Source organism: Leptodactylus fuscus, chromosome 2 (assembly GCF_031893055.1).
Source record: "Leptodactylus fuscus isolate aLepFus1 chromosome 2, aLepFus1.hap2, whole genome shotgun sequence".
Taxonomy (NCBI): Eukaryota; Metazoa; Chordata; class Amphibia; order Anura; family Leptodactylidae; genus Leptodactylus; species Leptodactylus fuscus.
The window spans coordinates 30,141,371-30,157,001 of record NC_134266.1 but is presented as its reverse complement, the minus strand read 5'-3'; positions in this window follow the sequence as shown (position 1 = coordinate 30,157,001).

Genomic DNA, 15,631 nt, shown 5'->3' with positions numbered 1-15,631 from the left:
ATTTCTTTATGGCGTTCACCGTACTCCATAAATAACGCTATTTTTGATAGTGAGGACTGAAATGTACATTGGGATTCCTAACATGTTTGTTTGTTTATTTTGTTTACATTGTATAAATTATAATTAATAATATTTAATACTAATATAATAATATAATAATTATGTTTTAAACATAAAGGCGGTTTTTTATAATTTCTTTCTTTCTTTTTGTGTATTTTAAACTTGTTTTCTTTTTTAATTTTTACATGTCCCAGAAGGGGACTTGAAACTGGAATCTCAGATCTCCAATGCAATGTCCTTCAATGCATAGTATCTCGTATTAGTTCCTATGGGAACTATGCAATAGGTAGATAGGATTGCCTAAAAATCTTGCAATTCCAACTCTTGCCACTAAGCCTAAAATAGTTTGTGACTTCATGTCTCTTGAAGATGGAACCCATGGGCCATAGACACAGTGGTCTTGAGCAGACTCTACTGACTTGTATGGAAGAGTTTTCTAGCCATGCTCTGTGACCTGTACAGGGGTCATTCTGTAAAGAGGGGAGCAGATAAGCTGCGACCATCACCTATTGTGACTGGTGTCTCACAGTATAATTCTCCACAGTGACCTCACACAGTATAATGCTGCATAGTGGCTCCTCACAGTATAGGGCTCCATTCCCACGGAGTAACGCGCCACGCATTCAGACACATATACACATGTCAGAGTGTGAGCGCTCAAAACAGATCCCATTCACTTCAATGGGTGCCGGCTTACGGGCGCTACACATTGAAATCAATGGGAGGCTTTTTAACCCATTAATTTCAATGTGTAGCACGCGTGAGCCGGCACCCATTGAAGTGAATGGGATCTGTTCTGAGCGCTCACACTCTGACACGTGTATACGTGTCTGAATGCGCGGCGCGTTACTCCGTGGGAACAGAGCTTAATGCTCCATAGTGGCTCCTCACAGTATAATGCTGCATAGAGGCTGCACATGGTATAAAATGCTCCCAAGAGCCCCCTCCCACACCCGTAGTATAATATGCTTTGGAAGCCTCAAGTTGCGCTGTGAACCCTGCGGAATTAATCTAAGCAAATATTTGGGAGGTTTGGCCCTCTGCTATTATTGTACTTGGGGTCTCAGTCATTTAAATTTCTTTGTTGTTCAGTCTCTTCATTCTTTTGAGAAACTATTAACTCTTCTATTTCTGAAGCATTTTGTCACACTTGACTAAAACGTTTGCATAGTACTGTAATTCCAGGCAGTAGGTCACAGGTGTAAGTTTAAGCTCCTAGGCTCCCCCCAATCTACCATGTGCTATCTATAATATTGATGTCTTCTTGTTTTAGGCCCCCTCAGAGCCTTGTTGCAACGGCTACTTCTGCACCCACATAGCTTATCCTCCGCAGTACCTCCTCTGGCGCAGAAGCCAAGCTCAGTCTGTAGGTTGGGTACAAGCTGGACATACAATTTATATGGTTACATTTGCAGGGTGTGTGTAGCATTGATTTTATTGAGGGTGATAGTCATTAAATGGGGATATGTACAGTGGTGGAAAGCCAGGCTCCTTCACAAAGTAAGTCTGAAGTATGTAACTAAAGCTGTAACTGAGCTCCTGCTCAGGATAATCTAGTGTACTCTTATGTATATGCATTTTCCTCTTTGCTGTTCTGTGCAAAAATGATGTGGGCTGTTGTAGGATGTGAAATCTAGAAGAATAGGAAGGGCAGTTTGATTTGGGGCTACAGTAAAATGAGTTTTACCTAGTTGAATACCATCATTTTTATCTGTGTTAGGTTGACATCTAGTGGACACTATTGATATTACAAGTAACTTTTAAAAATATTGAAGCAAATTATTTTATTATTCTTTTTAATGACTGTATCAAATTTCCAAAGACAGCCCCAGGTTATTGAAATGTTTCTATCAGCACTAAAGTGTTGTAAGGGTAAGTTCACATGGAGTTTTGTGCAGGCTGAAAAAATCAGCTTCAGGAATTAGGAAACTTTTTGTTGACACATTTTTATACCATGCATTTTTTTTAATTTTTTTTTACTTTTTTGGTCACTTTTTTTTTTTTACTCCAGCATACCGTATACCAACAAATCTGCTTTAAAAAAAATGCTACCGGTTTTAATTCCGGTTGTTGCAAAAATCGCATCAATAAACCTGCATGCTTGTTTCTGCCTCCCATTTCAGTGGGTTTTTCCGAACAGAATCCGCCTGAAAATAGGTCATGTTGCTTTGTATTTTCCTCTAACTGAAAAACAAATTATTTCATTGAAATCAGGCAGTTTCCACCTCAAAATCCTCCTTGAGGCCGGGGCCCCACAGACCGGAAAAGTCGCGATTTGAGGACGGGACCCAAGGACATCGAAGGAAGAGGAGGGGTGGATGAAGAAGACGGTGTGCTCTGAATGCCCGTCCAGCGTGCACGTTCGGTAAGTTTATCACATTCTGTTTTAGGGTTTTATTTTAAAACGGGGTGGGGGTGGGGGGTGGAAGTTTAATATAACTTTTACGGTGCCTGAATACCCTCTTTAAAGGCTATTCATGCATATGTGTGGCTCTATCAGCATGATTTTGCTGATAGAGCCCCTTTAAAAAACTCAGTGTGTACTAAGTTCACACAGGGGAAAATTTCCTGGCTGATAAATTTAGATTTAGGAATTTGAAGCTGATTTTTCTGCTTGTCCAAATTACGAAGCAAATTCAGGGCCAGATTCCTCCGTGTGAACCATTGCTTCCTGTGCACCTGCGGACCCATTCATTCAATGAATAAGAGCCACAGAAGCATGGTCATAAAACCAGACAGGAATAGGACCGGAGTTTTGCAGCCCAGACGATAGGCACGCACATGGGTCCATGTAATTCACAGTCGTGCACATAGGCTGACTGAAATGAATGGGTCAGTGTGCTATCTGGGAAAAACCTGGTTGGCAAACTGAACCACGCCACGGTCTACAAGGGGCTTTAAGAGTGGGTAAGATCAGTGTGGACCCATTCATTTCTATGGGCACAAGCACATTAATGTGTTTTCCTTGGACTAGTTTGTGTTCTGTGAGTCCACGCCACAAAATATGGAGCTGGTCTTACTCTGATCAGCGTTTGCGGCACAGACTCGCCCATGGAAGCCTACGTGTCATTCATGTGCTGTCCGTATTTGTGGGACATGAAAAGTAGATACTATCCCAACTGTCATGGATTGTGTGGGACAGTCCCGGATTCTGGGTCATGTCCTGCTGTCATCTGCACCAGAGAGGACGCAGATGAGTTGAATACAGTGATGAAGCAGGACAGCCCCTGACACACTGCTGTTCTCCTCTCTATGCTTTGGCCCGGGGAGCTGTAGGTACGATTTGATTATGTCACTCACATTGTGCCCTCCACCTTGTATCCCCTCTTCTCCTTGCCAGCCCCCATATAAAAAGTCTGTGCTCAGCTCTCCTACCATCCAGGGCTCTGGAGGGCATTTGCACCTATTTTGCCAGTTTTTTAAAAAAGGTGCAAGTCATAAAAGGATCTCTATTTAGACCATGAAGTGTCGAGAGCAGCGTAACAGCATGAAAAAAAGACGCAAATGCTTAATAAATGAAGTGGAGCGCATAAAAAGACTTCACCAAGACAACATAAATGGCAAAAAAAGCGGAAGTAGCTTAATAAATGCGCCCCAATGCTTTTGATGGCCTGTTTTTCACTGCCATGTGAATAAGATCCATCCACTTTCACTGTGCACCTAATGTCTGTAAGAAATGGCACAGCTGTGTGCGTAAGACCGTAAGCAGATTATACCACTGTGAGCCAGGAGTGGAATTTGGTATGACCCAGGCAGCTCAATCTGAAAAGTAAGTGGACACCAAGAGTCTTCTTCTAGCCTTTGGAGAGTGAGGAACAGAGAGAGATCACAGATTGAACTAGGTCCTGGACTGATCTGCAATTTATCCAACAGATCCAGGCTGCACCTGAGAACTAGACCTGGGGGAATACACTCACACCTACATTTACAAAGAAGGAGCATCTAGCACCCAAGGGACACCTGTTTTCACGGATCACTGGAAGGATCCGTGAAAAGGGCTAAAAATAGGACATGACTAATATTTTGACAGTCTGTGGACAATGGACTATCAAGATCACCGTTATGTGAATAGTCTCCATTTACTGACCCTGAATTTAATGCTGCAGTGTGACGTCTATATCAAAACGAGCGTCACACAGCAGATATTACACGGTCTCGTAAATGTAGCCTAAGGCTGAGAAAAAAGAATGAAAAGAGTGTGGCATCCAAGTCTCTGAGGATAAGTAAGGACACGGCCTTACAATTTATAGTCTCACTTTATCTAAAAAGCAGGGCATGTAAAGCTGTCATCCTACTGGCGGAGCCACAGACTCTCGGCTTCAGTAGCCTTTGCTTCAATAGCATTGTACTGTCACCATGTATTGATATATAACGATATCTATATATGCCAGTACACTGTATGCTTTAAAATATATTTTCTATCAATATAAAGTACTGTCATACAGAGATATTTCTCTATCGTATATATGCAGGGAAAAAAAAGCTTGGTATGAAAAAACAATTAAATTCCTTCTAAATGTAATAGAGCCTGTGGCTCAGTCATCTTAGGTTCAATCCCTGACTCACACCTAGGGGTAAAAAATATCTACTAAGAGCTTAGTAGAATTCTATTAATATTAACAATATAAAAAGATATATATATATGTATATATATAGCCCAGACAATATACAATAGACAATAGCCCAGGGCCACCATCCCCAAGGGGTCCCTGGGATACGGAGCATCAGGCTTAATTGTATCACAGAGGAGGGACTCAGTCCCCGCTCTGCCATAGAAGAGTGCCAATAACGCACGGGACATTGCGGTGCAGGTGGCGTGCTGACATCATTGCATCTCACTATCTATGCCACTACTACAGGGAGGGTCTGCTGTAACTCCGCTCATTGTGAGAGCGCAGTAAGGTGAGTACAAGATTTATTGTTTTGTGGTAAGCGATAGGCATTACCTGCTGAGAGGGCAAATATTATTAATATTTATAATGGGGAATTATTAAATATAAGGGAGCTAGTATTTATAATGGAGGGACTATTATAGGAGAGAAATTATTATATACAAAGGAGGCTGTTATGAAGGGGAGACATATATAAGGCGGGCTGTTAAATATAAGTAGGCTATTATAAGGGGGGACCCGCTATATATTAAGGGGCTACTATAGGAGAGAAACTATTGTATATAAGGAGCAATATTATAAGAGAGGATTTATATATAAGGGGGCGCTATTATTAAGTGAGAGACTTAAACCTTGTTTATGTGGCTGGTAGTAAGCCACACGTATAGTTAGATCCATTCTGTTTAGTTAGTTGCTCAGACGAGCAGGTTTTTATTTTGTTTCTGCCTGAAGTTAAGGCTGTATTTTGTTTTGCTCATTTTGTGCCTGAAGTAAAGGTTTATTTATTTATTTTCTTGTTTGTTTTTTCTAAATAAACAGTTTCCTGGACACTTTGTGTCCCTGTCATGACTGTTTGGGTCCACACCTTTGCTTCTATCGAGCTACTTCCCCACAATATATACAATGTACCATTGTTTATCACCATACATCATAATTGTAAGATATAGATTGCAAAATAATATATAAATAGGTATTCATGTAACAACAATGACATCCATGTGTGGAAATTATTGGCCTCGTTCCCCATACATCATAGCATTTGGTGATGTGGATGCCGACATCACAATGAAAAATGCGTTCACCAATACATTCGCAATGTGCTTGTATGGAGTAAATAGATCACAGAAAGAATATTATAGTACAAGTGCCACAAAAAAAGCCAAAAGGTGCACATGTAACAGGCAATACAACCACAAAGTGCACAAAACCAAATATATAAGTATTGTGCAAGAGGCACAGTGTATAACACTGTCAGGGCTCCTAGGAACCTATCTATAAAGCATAGTGTAGAATACTGTCAGGGCTCCCAGGAACCTATCTATAAAACATAGTGTAGTACACTGTCAGGGCTCCTAGGGACCCATCTATAAAACATAGTGTAGAACACTGTCAGGGCTCCCAGGAACCTATCTATAAAACATAGTGTAGAATACTGTCAGGGCTCCTAGGAACCTATCTATAAAACATAGTGTAGAATACTGTCAGGGCTCCCAGGAACCTATCTATAAAACATAGTGTAGAATACTGTCAGGGCTCCTAGGAACCTATCTATAAAACATAGTGTAGAATACTGTCAGGGCTCCTAGGAACCTATCTATAAAACATAGTGTAGAACACTGTCAGGGCTCCTAGGAACCTATCTATAAAACATAGTGTAGAACACTATCAGGGCTCCTAGGAACCTATCTATAAAACATAGTGTAGAATACTGTCAGGGCTCCTAGGAACCTATCTATAAAACATAGTGTAGAATACTGTCAGGGCTCCCAGGAACCTATCTATAAAACATAGTGTAGAACACTGTCAGGACTCCTAGGAACCTATCTATAAAATATAGTGTATAACACTGTCAGGGCTCCTAGGAACCTATTTATAAAACATAGTGTAGAACACTGTCAGGGCTCCTAGGAACCTATCTATAAAACATAGTGTAGAACACTGTCAGGGCTCCTAGGAACCTATCTATAAAACATAGTGTAGAATACTGTCAGGGCTCCTAGGAACCTATCTATAAAACATAGTGTAGAATACTGTCAGGGCTCCTAGGAACCTATCTATAAAACATAGTGTAGAATACTGTCAGGGCTCCCAGGAACCTATCTATAAAATATAGTGTAGAATACTGTCAGGGCTCCTAGGAACCTATCTATAAAACATAGTGTAGAATACTGTCAGGGCTCCTAGGAACCTATCTATAAAACATAGTGTAGAACACTGTCAGGACTCCTAGGAACCTATCTATAAAATATAGTGTATAACACTGTCAGGGCTCCTAGGAACCTATTTATAAAACATAGTGTAGAACACTGTCAGGGCTCCTAGGAACCTATCTATAAAACATAGTGTAGAACACTGTCAGGGCTCCTAGGAACCTATCTATAAAACATAGTGTAGAATACTGTCAGGGCTCCTAGGAACCTATCTATAAAACATAGTGTAGAACACTGTCAGGACTCCTAGGAACCTATCTATAAAATATAGTGTATAACACTGTCAGGGCTCCTAGGAACCTATTTATAAAACATAGTGTAGAACACTGTCAGGGCTCCTAGGAACCTATCTATAAAACATAGTGTAGAACACTGTCAGGGCTCCTAGGAACCTATCTATAAAACATAGTGTAGAACACTGTCAGGGCTCCTAGGAACCTATCTATAAAACATAGTGTAGAATACTGTCAGGGCTCCTAGGAACCTATCTATAAAACATAGTGTAGAACACTGTCAGGACTCCTAGGAACCTATCTATAAAATATAGTGTATAACACTGTCAGGGCTCCTAGGAACCTATTTATAAAACATAGTGTAGAACACTGTCAGGGCTCCTAGGAACCTATCTATAAAACATAGTGTAGAACACTGTCAGGGCTCCTAGGAACCTATCTATAAAACATAGTGTATTGTAAGCCGAGGTGGGCTCCCCAGGATATAGCGAAGTCACGAACAAAGGAAGTGAGTCCAATTCAATTTAACCAAGATAGGATTTTACTTAGTTTAGTTAACCTCTTTTGTCCAAAAGAACACTCCCAGGTATTACATTTACACAGCCTAGAGGCTGGGACCCTGGTGTTATACAGCACGGTGCCCACTAGTGTGGCCTTCAATATACTCCAAGCTTTTACCTACCTGCAGGCTGCGCCTATGCAGCTGCCTGTTACCTGTTATTACCCTATTACACAGGAACAATTCAGTGTGTGTGACACAGGCATCCGGCGGTGTAACACCAGGGTTTACAATCTTATCACAATACTACTAAATTCCCCCCAAACCAAGTACAACTAAGCAAGTATAATAGTTGGTTAGCTTGCAAGCCAAACAGTGTAAAGTTAAACTAAATGTTGCTCCCAGACTTCCTTAAAAGTCCCTCTCTGGGAGATATAACTCTGTAGAAATCCTCTGTGACTTAGTCCTTTTACCAGACAGGTAGATAGTTCACCAGTATTGCAGCCTGGGGTGATGATTATACCTAACTAACTAACTACAGGCTTTTTACTCAGTCCCCAGCACTATGGTGCCAAAGTTGCAGTGTGGTGCGTGCACGCTTACTTCTGTTGGGTACCTTTTAGTCTCTGTTAGAATCAGGTTGAAGAGGAGTTCCTCGGACAGCATGCGGTCTCACTGACAGTCTCACTTCTCAGCCAAGTCTCTGACAGTAATCTTCTCCTTAGGATGGTGTCTGGACAGACTCTGAAAGTCTCAAATTCTCAGCTATTCTTGCTGTGGCTTCTCCCTCCAAGGACCCTCTCTGCACAGTGATGTCTCCACAGCTCTCTCTTCTCCTTCAGGCTCTAGCACACTCTGTCTCAAAATGGCTCCTAGAACCTTCCTACAACGATCAGGGTCTCCACATCAATCTTCCAGGGGCATACAGCCGTTTTCCTTTTACTTGTTATCTTGCAACAGCGACCTCTTGTGGTCAAACAACAAAATGTCAGATTATGGAAACACCAACTCAATTACACATTGCACATTCACTACACAGTGGCTGTTTCACGCTCTTACAATATGACACTGCCAGGGCTCCTAGGAACCTATCTATAAAACATAGTGTATAACACTGTCAGGGCTCCTAGGAACCTATCTATAAAACATAGTGTATAACACTGTCAGGGCTCCTAGGAACCTATCTATAAAAGATAGTGTAGAACACTGTCAGGGCTCCTAGGAACCTATCTATAATACATAGTGTATGACACTGTCAGGGCTCCTAGGAACCTATCTATAAAACATAGTGTATGACACTGTCAGGGCTCCTAGGAACCTATCTATAAAACACAGTGTATGACACTGTCAGGGCTCCTAGGAACCTATCTATAAAACGTAGTGTATAACACTGTCAGGGCTCCTAGGAACCTATCTATAAAACTTCAGAGTCACATGGGGGGCTAAAGAGTGAATACTAGAGATCGGTGAACCTTGTGAGATTCATTTTACAAATATATGCAAGGTTTGCCCACCATTCTGGTTTGAACCATTAGTGCTTTTACTACACTTTGGGGTTTCTTTAGACCCCAGAGTACAATAAGTGGAGGTGTAGTGAAATAACAAACGCAGATACTCACCTTCCTTCACCTTTCCTAGGCTCCCTTGTTTTATCTGGCACTCCATCATGATCCTCTTCAGTTACCTTCTGGTCTTTTGGGTGGTATCACACGTCTCAGAACACTGCTAAAGCCTGTGATTGGGCCTCAGCTATCACGTGTTATCACTTGTGTCATGAAATTGATGATGCAAAGTCATTATGACAGTGCACCCATTATGACAGTGCACCCACAAATCTCAGCAGTCACCCAGGGCCATTGACATTACTAAGGGGGACGACTTGCTGTCATTAGACCCCTCAACTACCCAGTGCCCTATTACACTGTCATACTGCTCCTTTTAGTCAAAAATATGGATCAGCACAAATTTTGACTTGCGTTACCCTTGTCTTTAAAGACTTGTAGGCAAAGATTCTTTCTCCTTCATATGGGAGAACAGTTTAATGAAGATTAAATGAGACAATGCCAAGAAACAGATGTCAGGTCTTAATGATATGTTCAAGGGGTTGACGCTGGTGGTAACATAATCTATCACATCTGAATCACTGTGGCATCCAGAGGCTCCGGCGGAGGATTTACTGTACATGATCCATAGCGTCTTCCTCCATGCTAATAACAATGTTTATTTTTGTTGCTCGCGATCTGTTTCCGCGGCAGGTGATATCTCTGATGTGCAATTATTGGGATGAACATTTTTTTTTTTTTTTTTTGCATTCTGCAAAATCTCTAATTATTTCCGGAACCAATTGTGTGGAATAGAAGAAAGATGACTGACGCGTGTCTCTTACCACAAAGCATCCTGCAATTTCAATTAATTACTGACAAATGAGATAAGAACAAAGCTCTGTTTTTGTCTATTTTTGGGTCTTGTCACTTTGTCACCGTTGTAGATAGGAATGGATGGGATTTAGCTGTAACAATGAAGGGCAGGATCCTTTCCTTGTGGAGAACTTGACCTTCGTGGAGCCTGTAAATCTCATCACCTCGGGCACCATGCACGCAGGCTTTGAGGCTGCAATTCCATCGCTACGTCGCTCCTTCTTCCATTATTAATGACATCAGCTATCGGGGAATTGTCAGTCTGTATTGATTGTACATTTAGTTGCTTGACAACTAATGATGAGTATGGTTGTCATCAATAGGCGGTAGTCTACTGCACCCGTAAGATGCGGAGCAGATCAATGGCGCTAACATGCCGTGCTCTAATGCAACCTCTGATCTTTGCTGCTTCGGCTTTACTATTCTGCAGTCAATGCAATATGGACGGCCAGTCCAGGGTCAATTGAATGACCTCTGGGCTGTCTGACTGAATTCTAAGTTATTAAAGCGTATACTCCGACAACTGCCTATGTCCTGCTAGTACACAGACTAACATATAGATGTAGATAGGCTTTCCACCACCCAGGATAAAGGTTCATTTTGCTCCCCTTACTCTGTATAACATACATATAAGTGGCTTGTTGGGGCCCTTTCCTGATAACCAGATGTCTGGGCCTATGCCCTGGTCACCCCACAACTAAACCTGTGCTTAATGTTTCCCCAGTTGTGGTGTCAGCCTCATAGGGATATATTTTGCTCCTCTAGACAAAGATTACAGGTTATAGGTTGGACTTGAAGATCTGTGTCTTCTGCTGTGTTTAACCCTTTGCAGTAGGAAGGCGCACTACTGTAAAATAACTTAGCATCTGCCACATTCTCTGGCTCTCTTCATTCTTCTCCATGATAATAATATAATAATAATAATAATAATAATAAAAAAAATTTATATAGCGCCAACATATTCCGCAGCGCTGTACAATTTGTAGGGTTCAAATACAGACAGAAAGATACATTACAAAGAAAGTCATTTCACACAATGGGACTGAGGACCCTGCTCGCAAGAGCTTACAATCTATGATAAGTGACCCTGTAGGGTATCGGTCTTGCATCATTACCACCACAGGACCACTCTGCACAAACTAAGTAGATGACTGAATTCTCTAATAAAAATGGAGACAGTAGGACAGTAGGTTACTTTATCAGAACCTCCCACGCTCGTATACAAGACTTCTCCTGAGCTGCACCACTTCTCTGGAATGCTCTACCCCGGACAATCAGATTAACTCCCAATTTCTACAGCTTCAAGCGCAAACTAAAGACACATCTTTTCAGACAGGCCTATTCCAATTCCTAATTTAACCCTTCCGTACCGTAATTAGAGTCCCTAAAACAAACCCTCCTCTGTCCCCGCTCCCACATTACCCCACACGATATGATTCAGTTTCAGGCTAACTTTATATGTTCAAGCACCATCTGCACATTAAAGGACCTGACTGGGGATGGCTCATAAAGTTTTATGTTTGTGTAATGACAGTCACCTCTATTACAAAATTGTCTGACCACTGTATAAGCAATGCCGCCCCTGCTACCTCTTGTGTCACCCCCTCTACCTCATAGATTGTAAGCTCTTGTGAGCAGGGCCCTCAGTCCCAGTGTGTGAAATGACTTTCTTTGTAATGCATCTTTCTGTCTGTATTTGAACCCTACAAATTGTACAGCGCTGCGGAATATGTTGGCGCTTTATAAATAAAATGTATTATTATTATTATTATTATTATTATTATTATTATTATTATTATTATTATTATTATGTGAAGTTTGCTCCAGTGGTGATCTAATGGTCCCACTACAATGACATGACTTCTATAGCAAATGCATCACGAAACACTATGCAAAAAGCAAGGGCACTTCCTAAGCTACCAAGATGCATTACATCTGATGGCATTTCCAGGGATATTCTCATCCTTTAATATTATGGCACTTTTCTAGAATATGTCATAACATTATTATTAATGGGATCCTACTGTATCTCTGGGATATAGAGGTTACTTTGACAATTTGCACAGTTGCACTCTTAGCCACGAGCTGCACAGATATGTGCAACATTACCCTAGTGAAGTAAATGTTGGTTGGGGAGACTATGCTGTGTACCCTGCCATCTGAGGGTCAGTAGTATTGCTGTGAAGGGATTGTATTCTCAGGACTGGTGGGGATGCCATCACTCACATGCCTATCCAGTTCTTATCATCTGTTAATAGTCGCTGCTCCACTGATTCCAGTGCATTTGCAATTTTGTCTCTAGCCTCCACAGTTCCTGAGTAACAAGTGCAGGTAGTTTTGGTGCCCAATGTTCTATTTAAGCTCTGTAATGTCAGGTGGGTGGTGTCAGACAGGGGGTGTGATTCAGAGCTCCAATCAGAGGCAGCCAGTGTCAGAGGTCAGAATCACACCCCCTTGTCTGCTCCTGCCTGACACCGCCCTCCTGACAGTACAGAGCCTAAATACCATATCAGGCACCAAAATTAACAGCATTGATTGCTCAGGAGCAGTGGGGGCTAGAGAAAAAATTTCAACTGTACCGGAATCAGTGAAGCTGTGCCTATAACGGTGCTAAGAATTGAAGTTGGTGGAGGTGGTAAATGGTCCTCATTAAACAGACAGTTTCAGTATACATAAATTTTACTTTCTGTCATTTTCTTGTTAAAGGGATTTCCCAATCGATGACATTTTTCCTCATTCACAGAACATGGCATAAATGTCTGGGGGTCTGACGCTGAATGCCCAGTGTGAATGGGACAATGGAGTGCATGCTCACCAAGTGCTCCATTCACTTCTATAGGACAGCCAGGATAATTGTTTAGGAAGTCACATAGAAGTCTATGGAGCACTGGCCAGTTAGGTGCCTTCCAATGGGACCCTTGCAAAAATCACTTTATCCTGATTGATAGGGGGAAATACCTTTAACTAAAAATTTTCCTAGAAGTGTAGTATGACTTACTTTTTTGGATACCTTCTTTAATCTTCCTCTGACTAGCTATAGACCCGGAATACAATACATTTCCTAAGGTCAATCATTCTAATTTATCATCGTGAAGTTGAAAAATGGTTTAAGCAGTGGTCAAATACATCTTTCACTATTTGTTAAAGTAATTGGTAGGATAATTAAAACCCATGGGAGAAATCCGCCTGCCTTTATGACGCTTTTATCTAATGTCACCAAGCGCAGGGAAAATAGACCTGCCCTTTACCAGTCAAAGTCATGGTATAAAGGGGAAATGCCATTTACTTTTTTTTTCTCGTTTGATCCTGTAACAAGAAAGAAGAAAGGGCCCTGCACAGAGCATATACCTTAGTATATTAAAAAGACCTTAATAAAGTGTTCCTTGCCTTTAATCTCAAATTTGCTCTTTCAAATTTCGCATTTGGCGGAATTTATTCAAAAATGTACAAAATCCCTCAAACCATGTTAAATATGTATTAGATAGGCACAGTGGAAATCATATTCATGGGGATAATAATAATGTCATGTTATCACTCAACAGGTTATCAGGAGTCAGCTCTGTGCCCCGGCTCCGGCTCCTCTTAATAAGCGCTGTGTTTAATCTGCACTTAAACTCTGACATGAGTCTTATGCCGAGATGTGCGAGCCGCCAGCGTCAGACGCTTAACTTATTCACTGTGTATCTGTATGCAATGTCCAAGTTAATAAATATATATATGTTAGGAAATATCACTTGCAGGAAGGGATGTGCTCGGGCAGCAACGTGGTTTAGGTAGTCAGGACGTGTCAAAGTAACACTCGCATGAATGCAAGGGCCAAGGGTTACTTAGCAGAATGTTGCCCAGAGCATCGTCTCCACCGCCTTACCTTCTTATTATAGGACATACCCTTCTGCAGGTAAGGGTTGGTTCACATCTGCGTTGGGGACCCCCCAAATGGAATACCAAACACAAGTGCTGTGCAGTAAAAGCACACAGATCCCCCAGACAGGGATCACGGTCACAGACTATTATGGAGTCCGTGTGCTCGTCGCTAGATCTCCGCACAGAACATGCAGACAGGAAAGTAGTTCACAATCTACTTTCCTGTCCACGTGATTTGTGTGGGCAGCGCACGTCAAGCACACGGACCCCATTATAATCTATGGGGTCCGTGAACTTTTACTGCATAGCGCTTGCAATTGCGTATGTGAACGAGGGGTCAGTGACACACCTGCACACACACACACACATGTGCGCGCGCCATCACATGATGAAACAGAAAACACAATTCATTAGACCAGTAGAATACTCTCATTGCCTTCTGGCTCAGTTCTGTTGCTTACATGTCCACTGTAGGGATTTAAAGGGGTGCAGTCTAATCTCCTTAAAGAAACTATATGACTATAAGGGTTTGAAGGCCCAAAATCGAATTTTCACACTGATGACCTATCCACAGGATTCGTATGTGATCTGTCAGACACCCGGATCCCATAAATTTTCTAGTATCCCCCGGGCACCGGAAGGTGCTAGTAGACAGGCGGTGTGTGCAGCACTGCTTCTATTCAAGTAATAGGAATGGCATTGCAGTTCACTGGAGCCACCACTATGCAGTGAATGGGACGGCTGCAGCACTTCTACTACTTGAATAGGAGTGGTCCTGCACAAGATCCCTGTCCACTTGCAGCTTCCAGCTCCTGCAGACTGCCAGAACAGCTTACCTGTGTGGACTGCAGTTGTCGGAGCCTGACAGATCATATACTGATGTCCTATGCTGTAAATAGATCATCAATGTGAAAATGCAATTTGGGGCCAGATAACCTTTTAGCTATCTCAGGTGGGTAACATTAGATGACCACTACAGTGTTCTTGTCCACAATAGGTTGATAATTGGGATGAGGGAACTGGTTAACTACAAACTGGGTTCATTACAAGTTTCAAGTTTGAACAAACCTAAGATGTCCAAGATTTCATTTGAGCTGACAGGAGAAAGAAGCAAAGAGGAGGAGGAAAGGAGTCAACAAGAAGGAAGAAGGGGGCAGCGATGCAGGGAGGGGTTGATGATACGGGTGCGCTTGGGGCACAGGGGGAACGTTCACTGTGCTCCGTGTAGGCTAATTTACATAACAAGAAAAAGGCTTTTTCTGAAAAGAGTCAAGTAATAAAAGGTATTCCCACAATAGCTTGTCTAAAGGCTGCATGAATATAAACTTAGCTACACATTGAAAATCTCAATGATAGACTCCCTTCAAGGCTTCAAGCTCAAGTCCAAGTGTGCCATCCAAGGGTCTGATAATTATAGTGCAGGTCCTATTCTGCTCTGTTTTATCAGAACAGAATGGATCTGAAGCCCCCATAGAAGTAAGTGCATAACAGAATACACTGGGATGACATTCAGATGTCACGCCAAGTGTCATAAAACAGCATTCTGCTGCAAAATCAGCCCCAACTCAGATGCACACTCCTTTATAGGCATGGTTATTTTATGGTCTATCCTTGGCCCCTGCTCGGATTAGTTATTCCCAGTGCAGGGAGATTCATTAGCTTTATAGTGACTGGCTCCTATTGACATCCTTACAAAGGCCCATTTTTACTGCAAGACATCAACCTCAAGAACTGACTG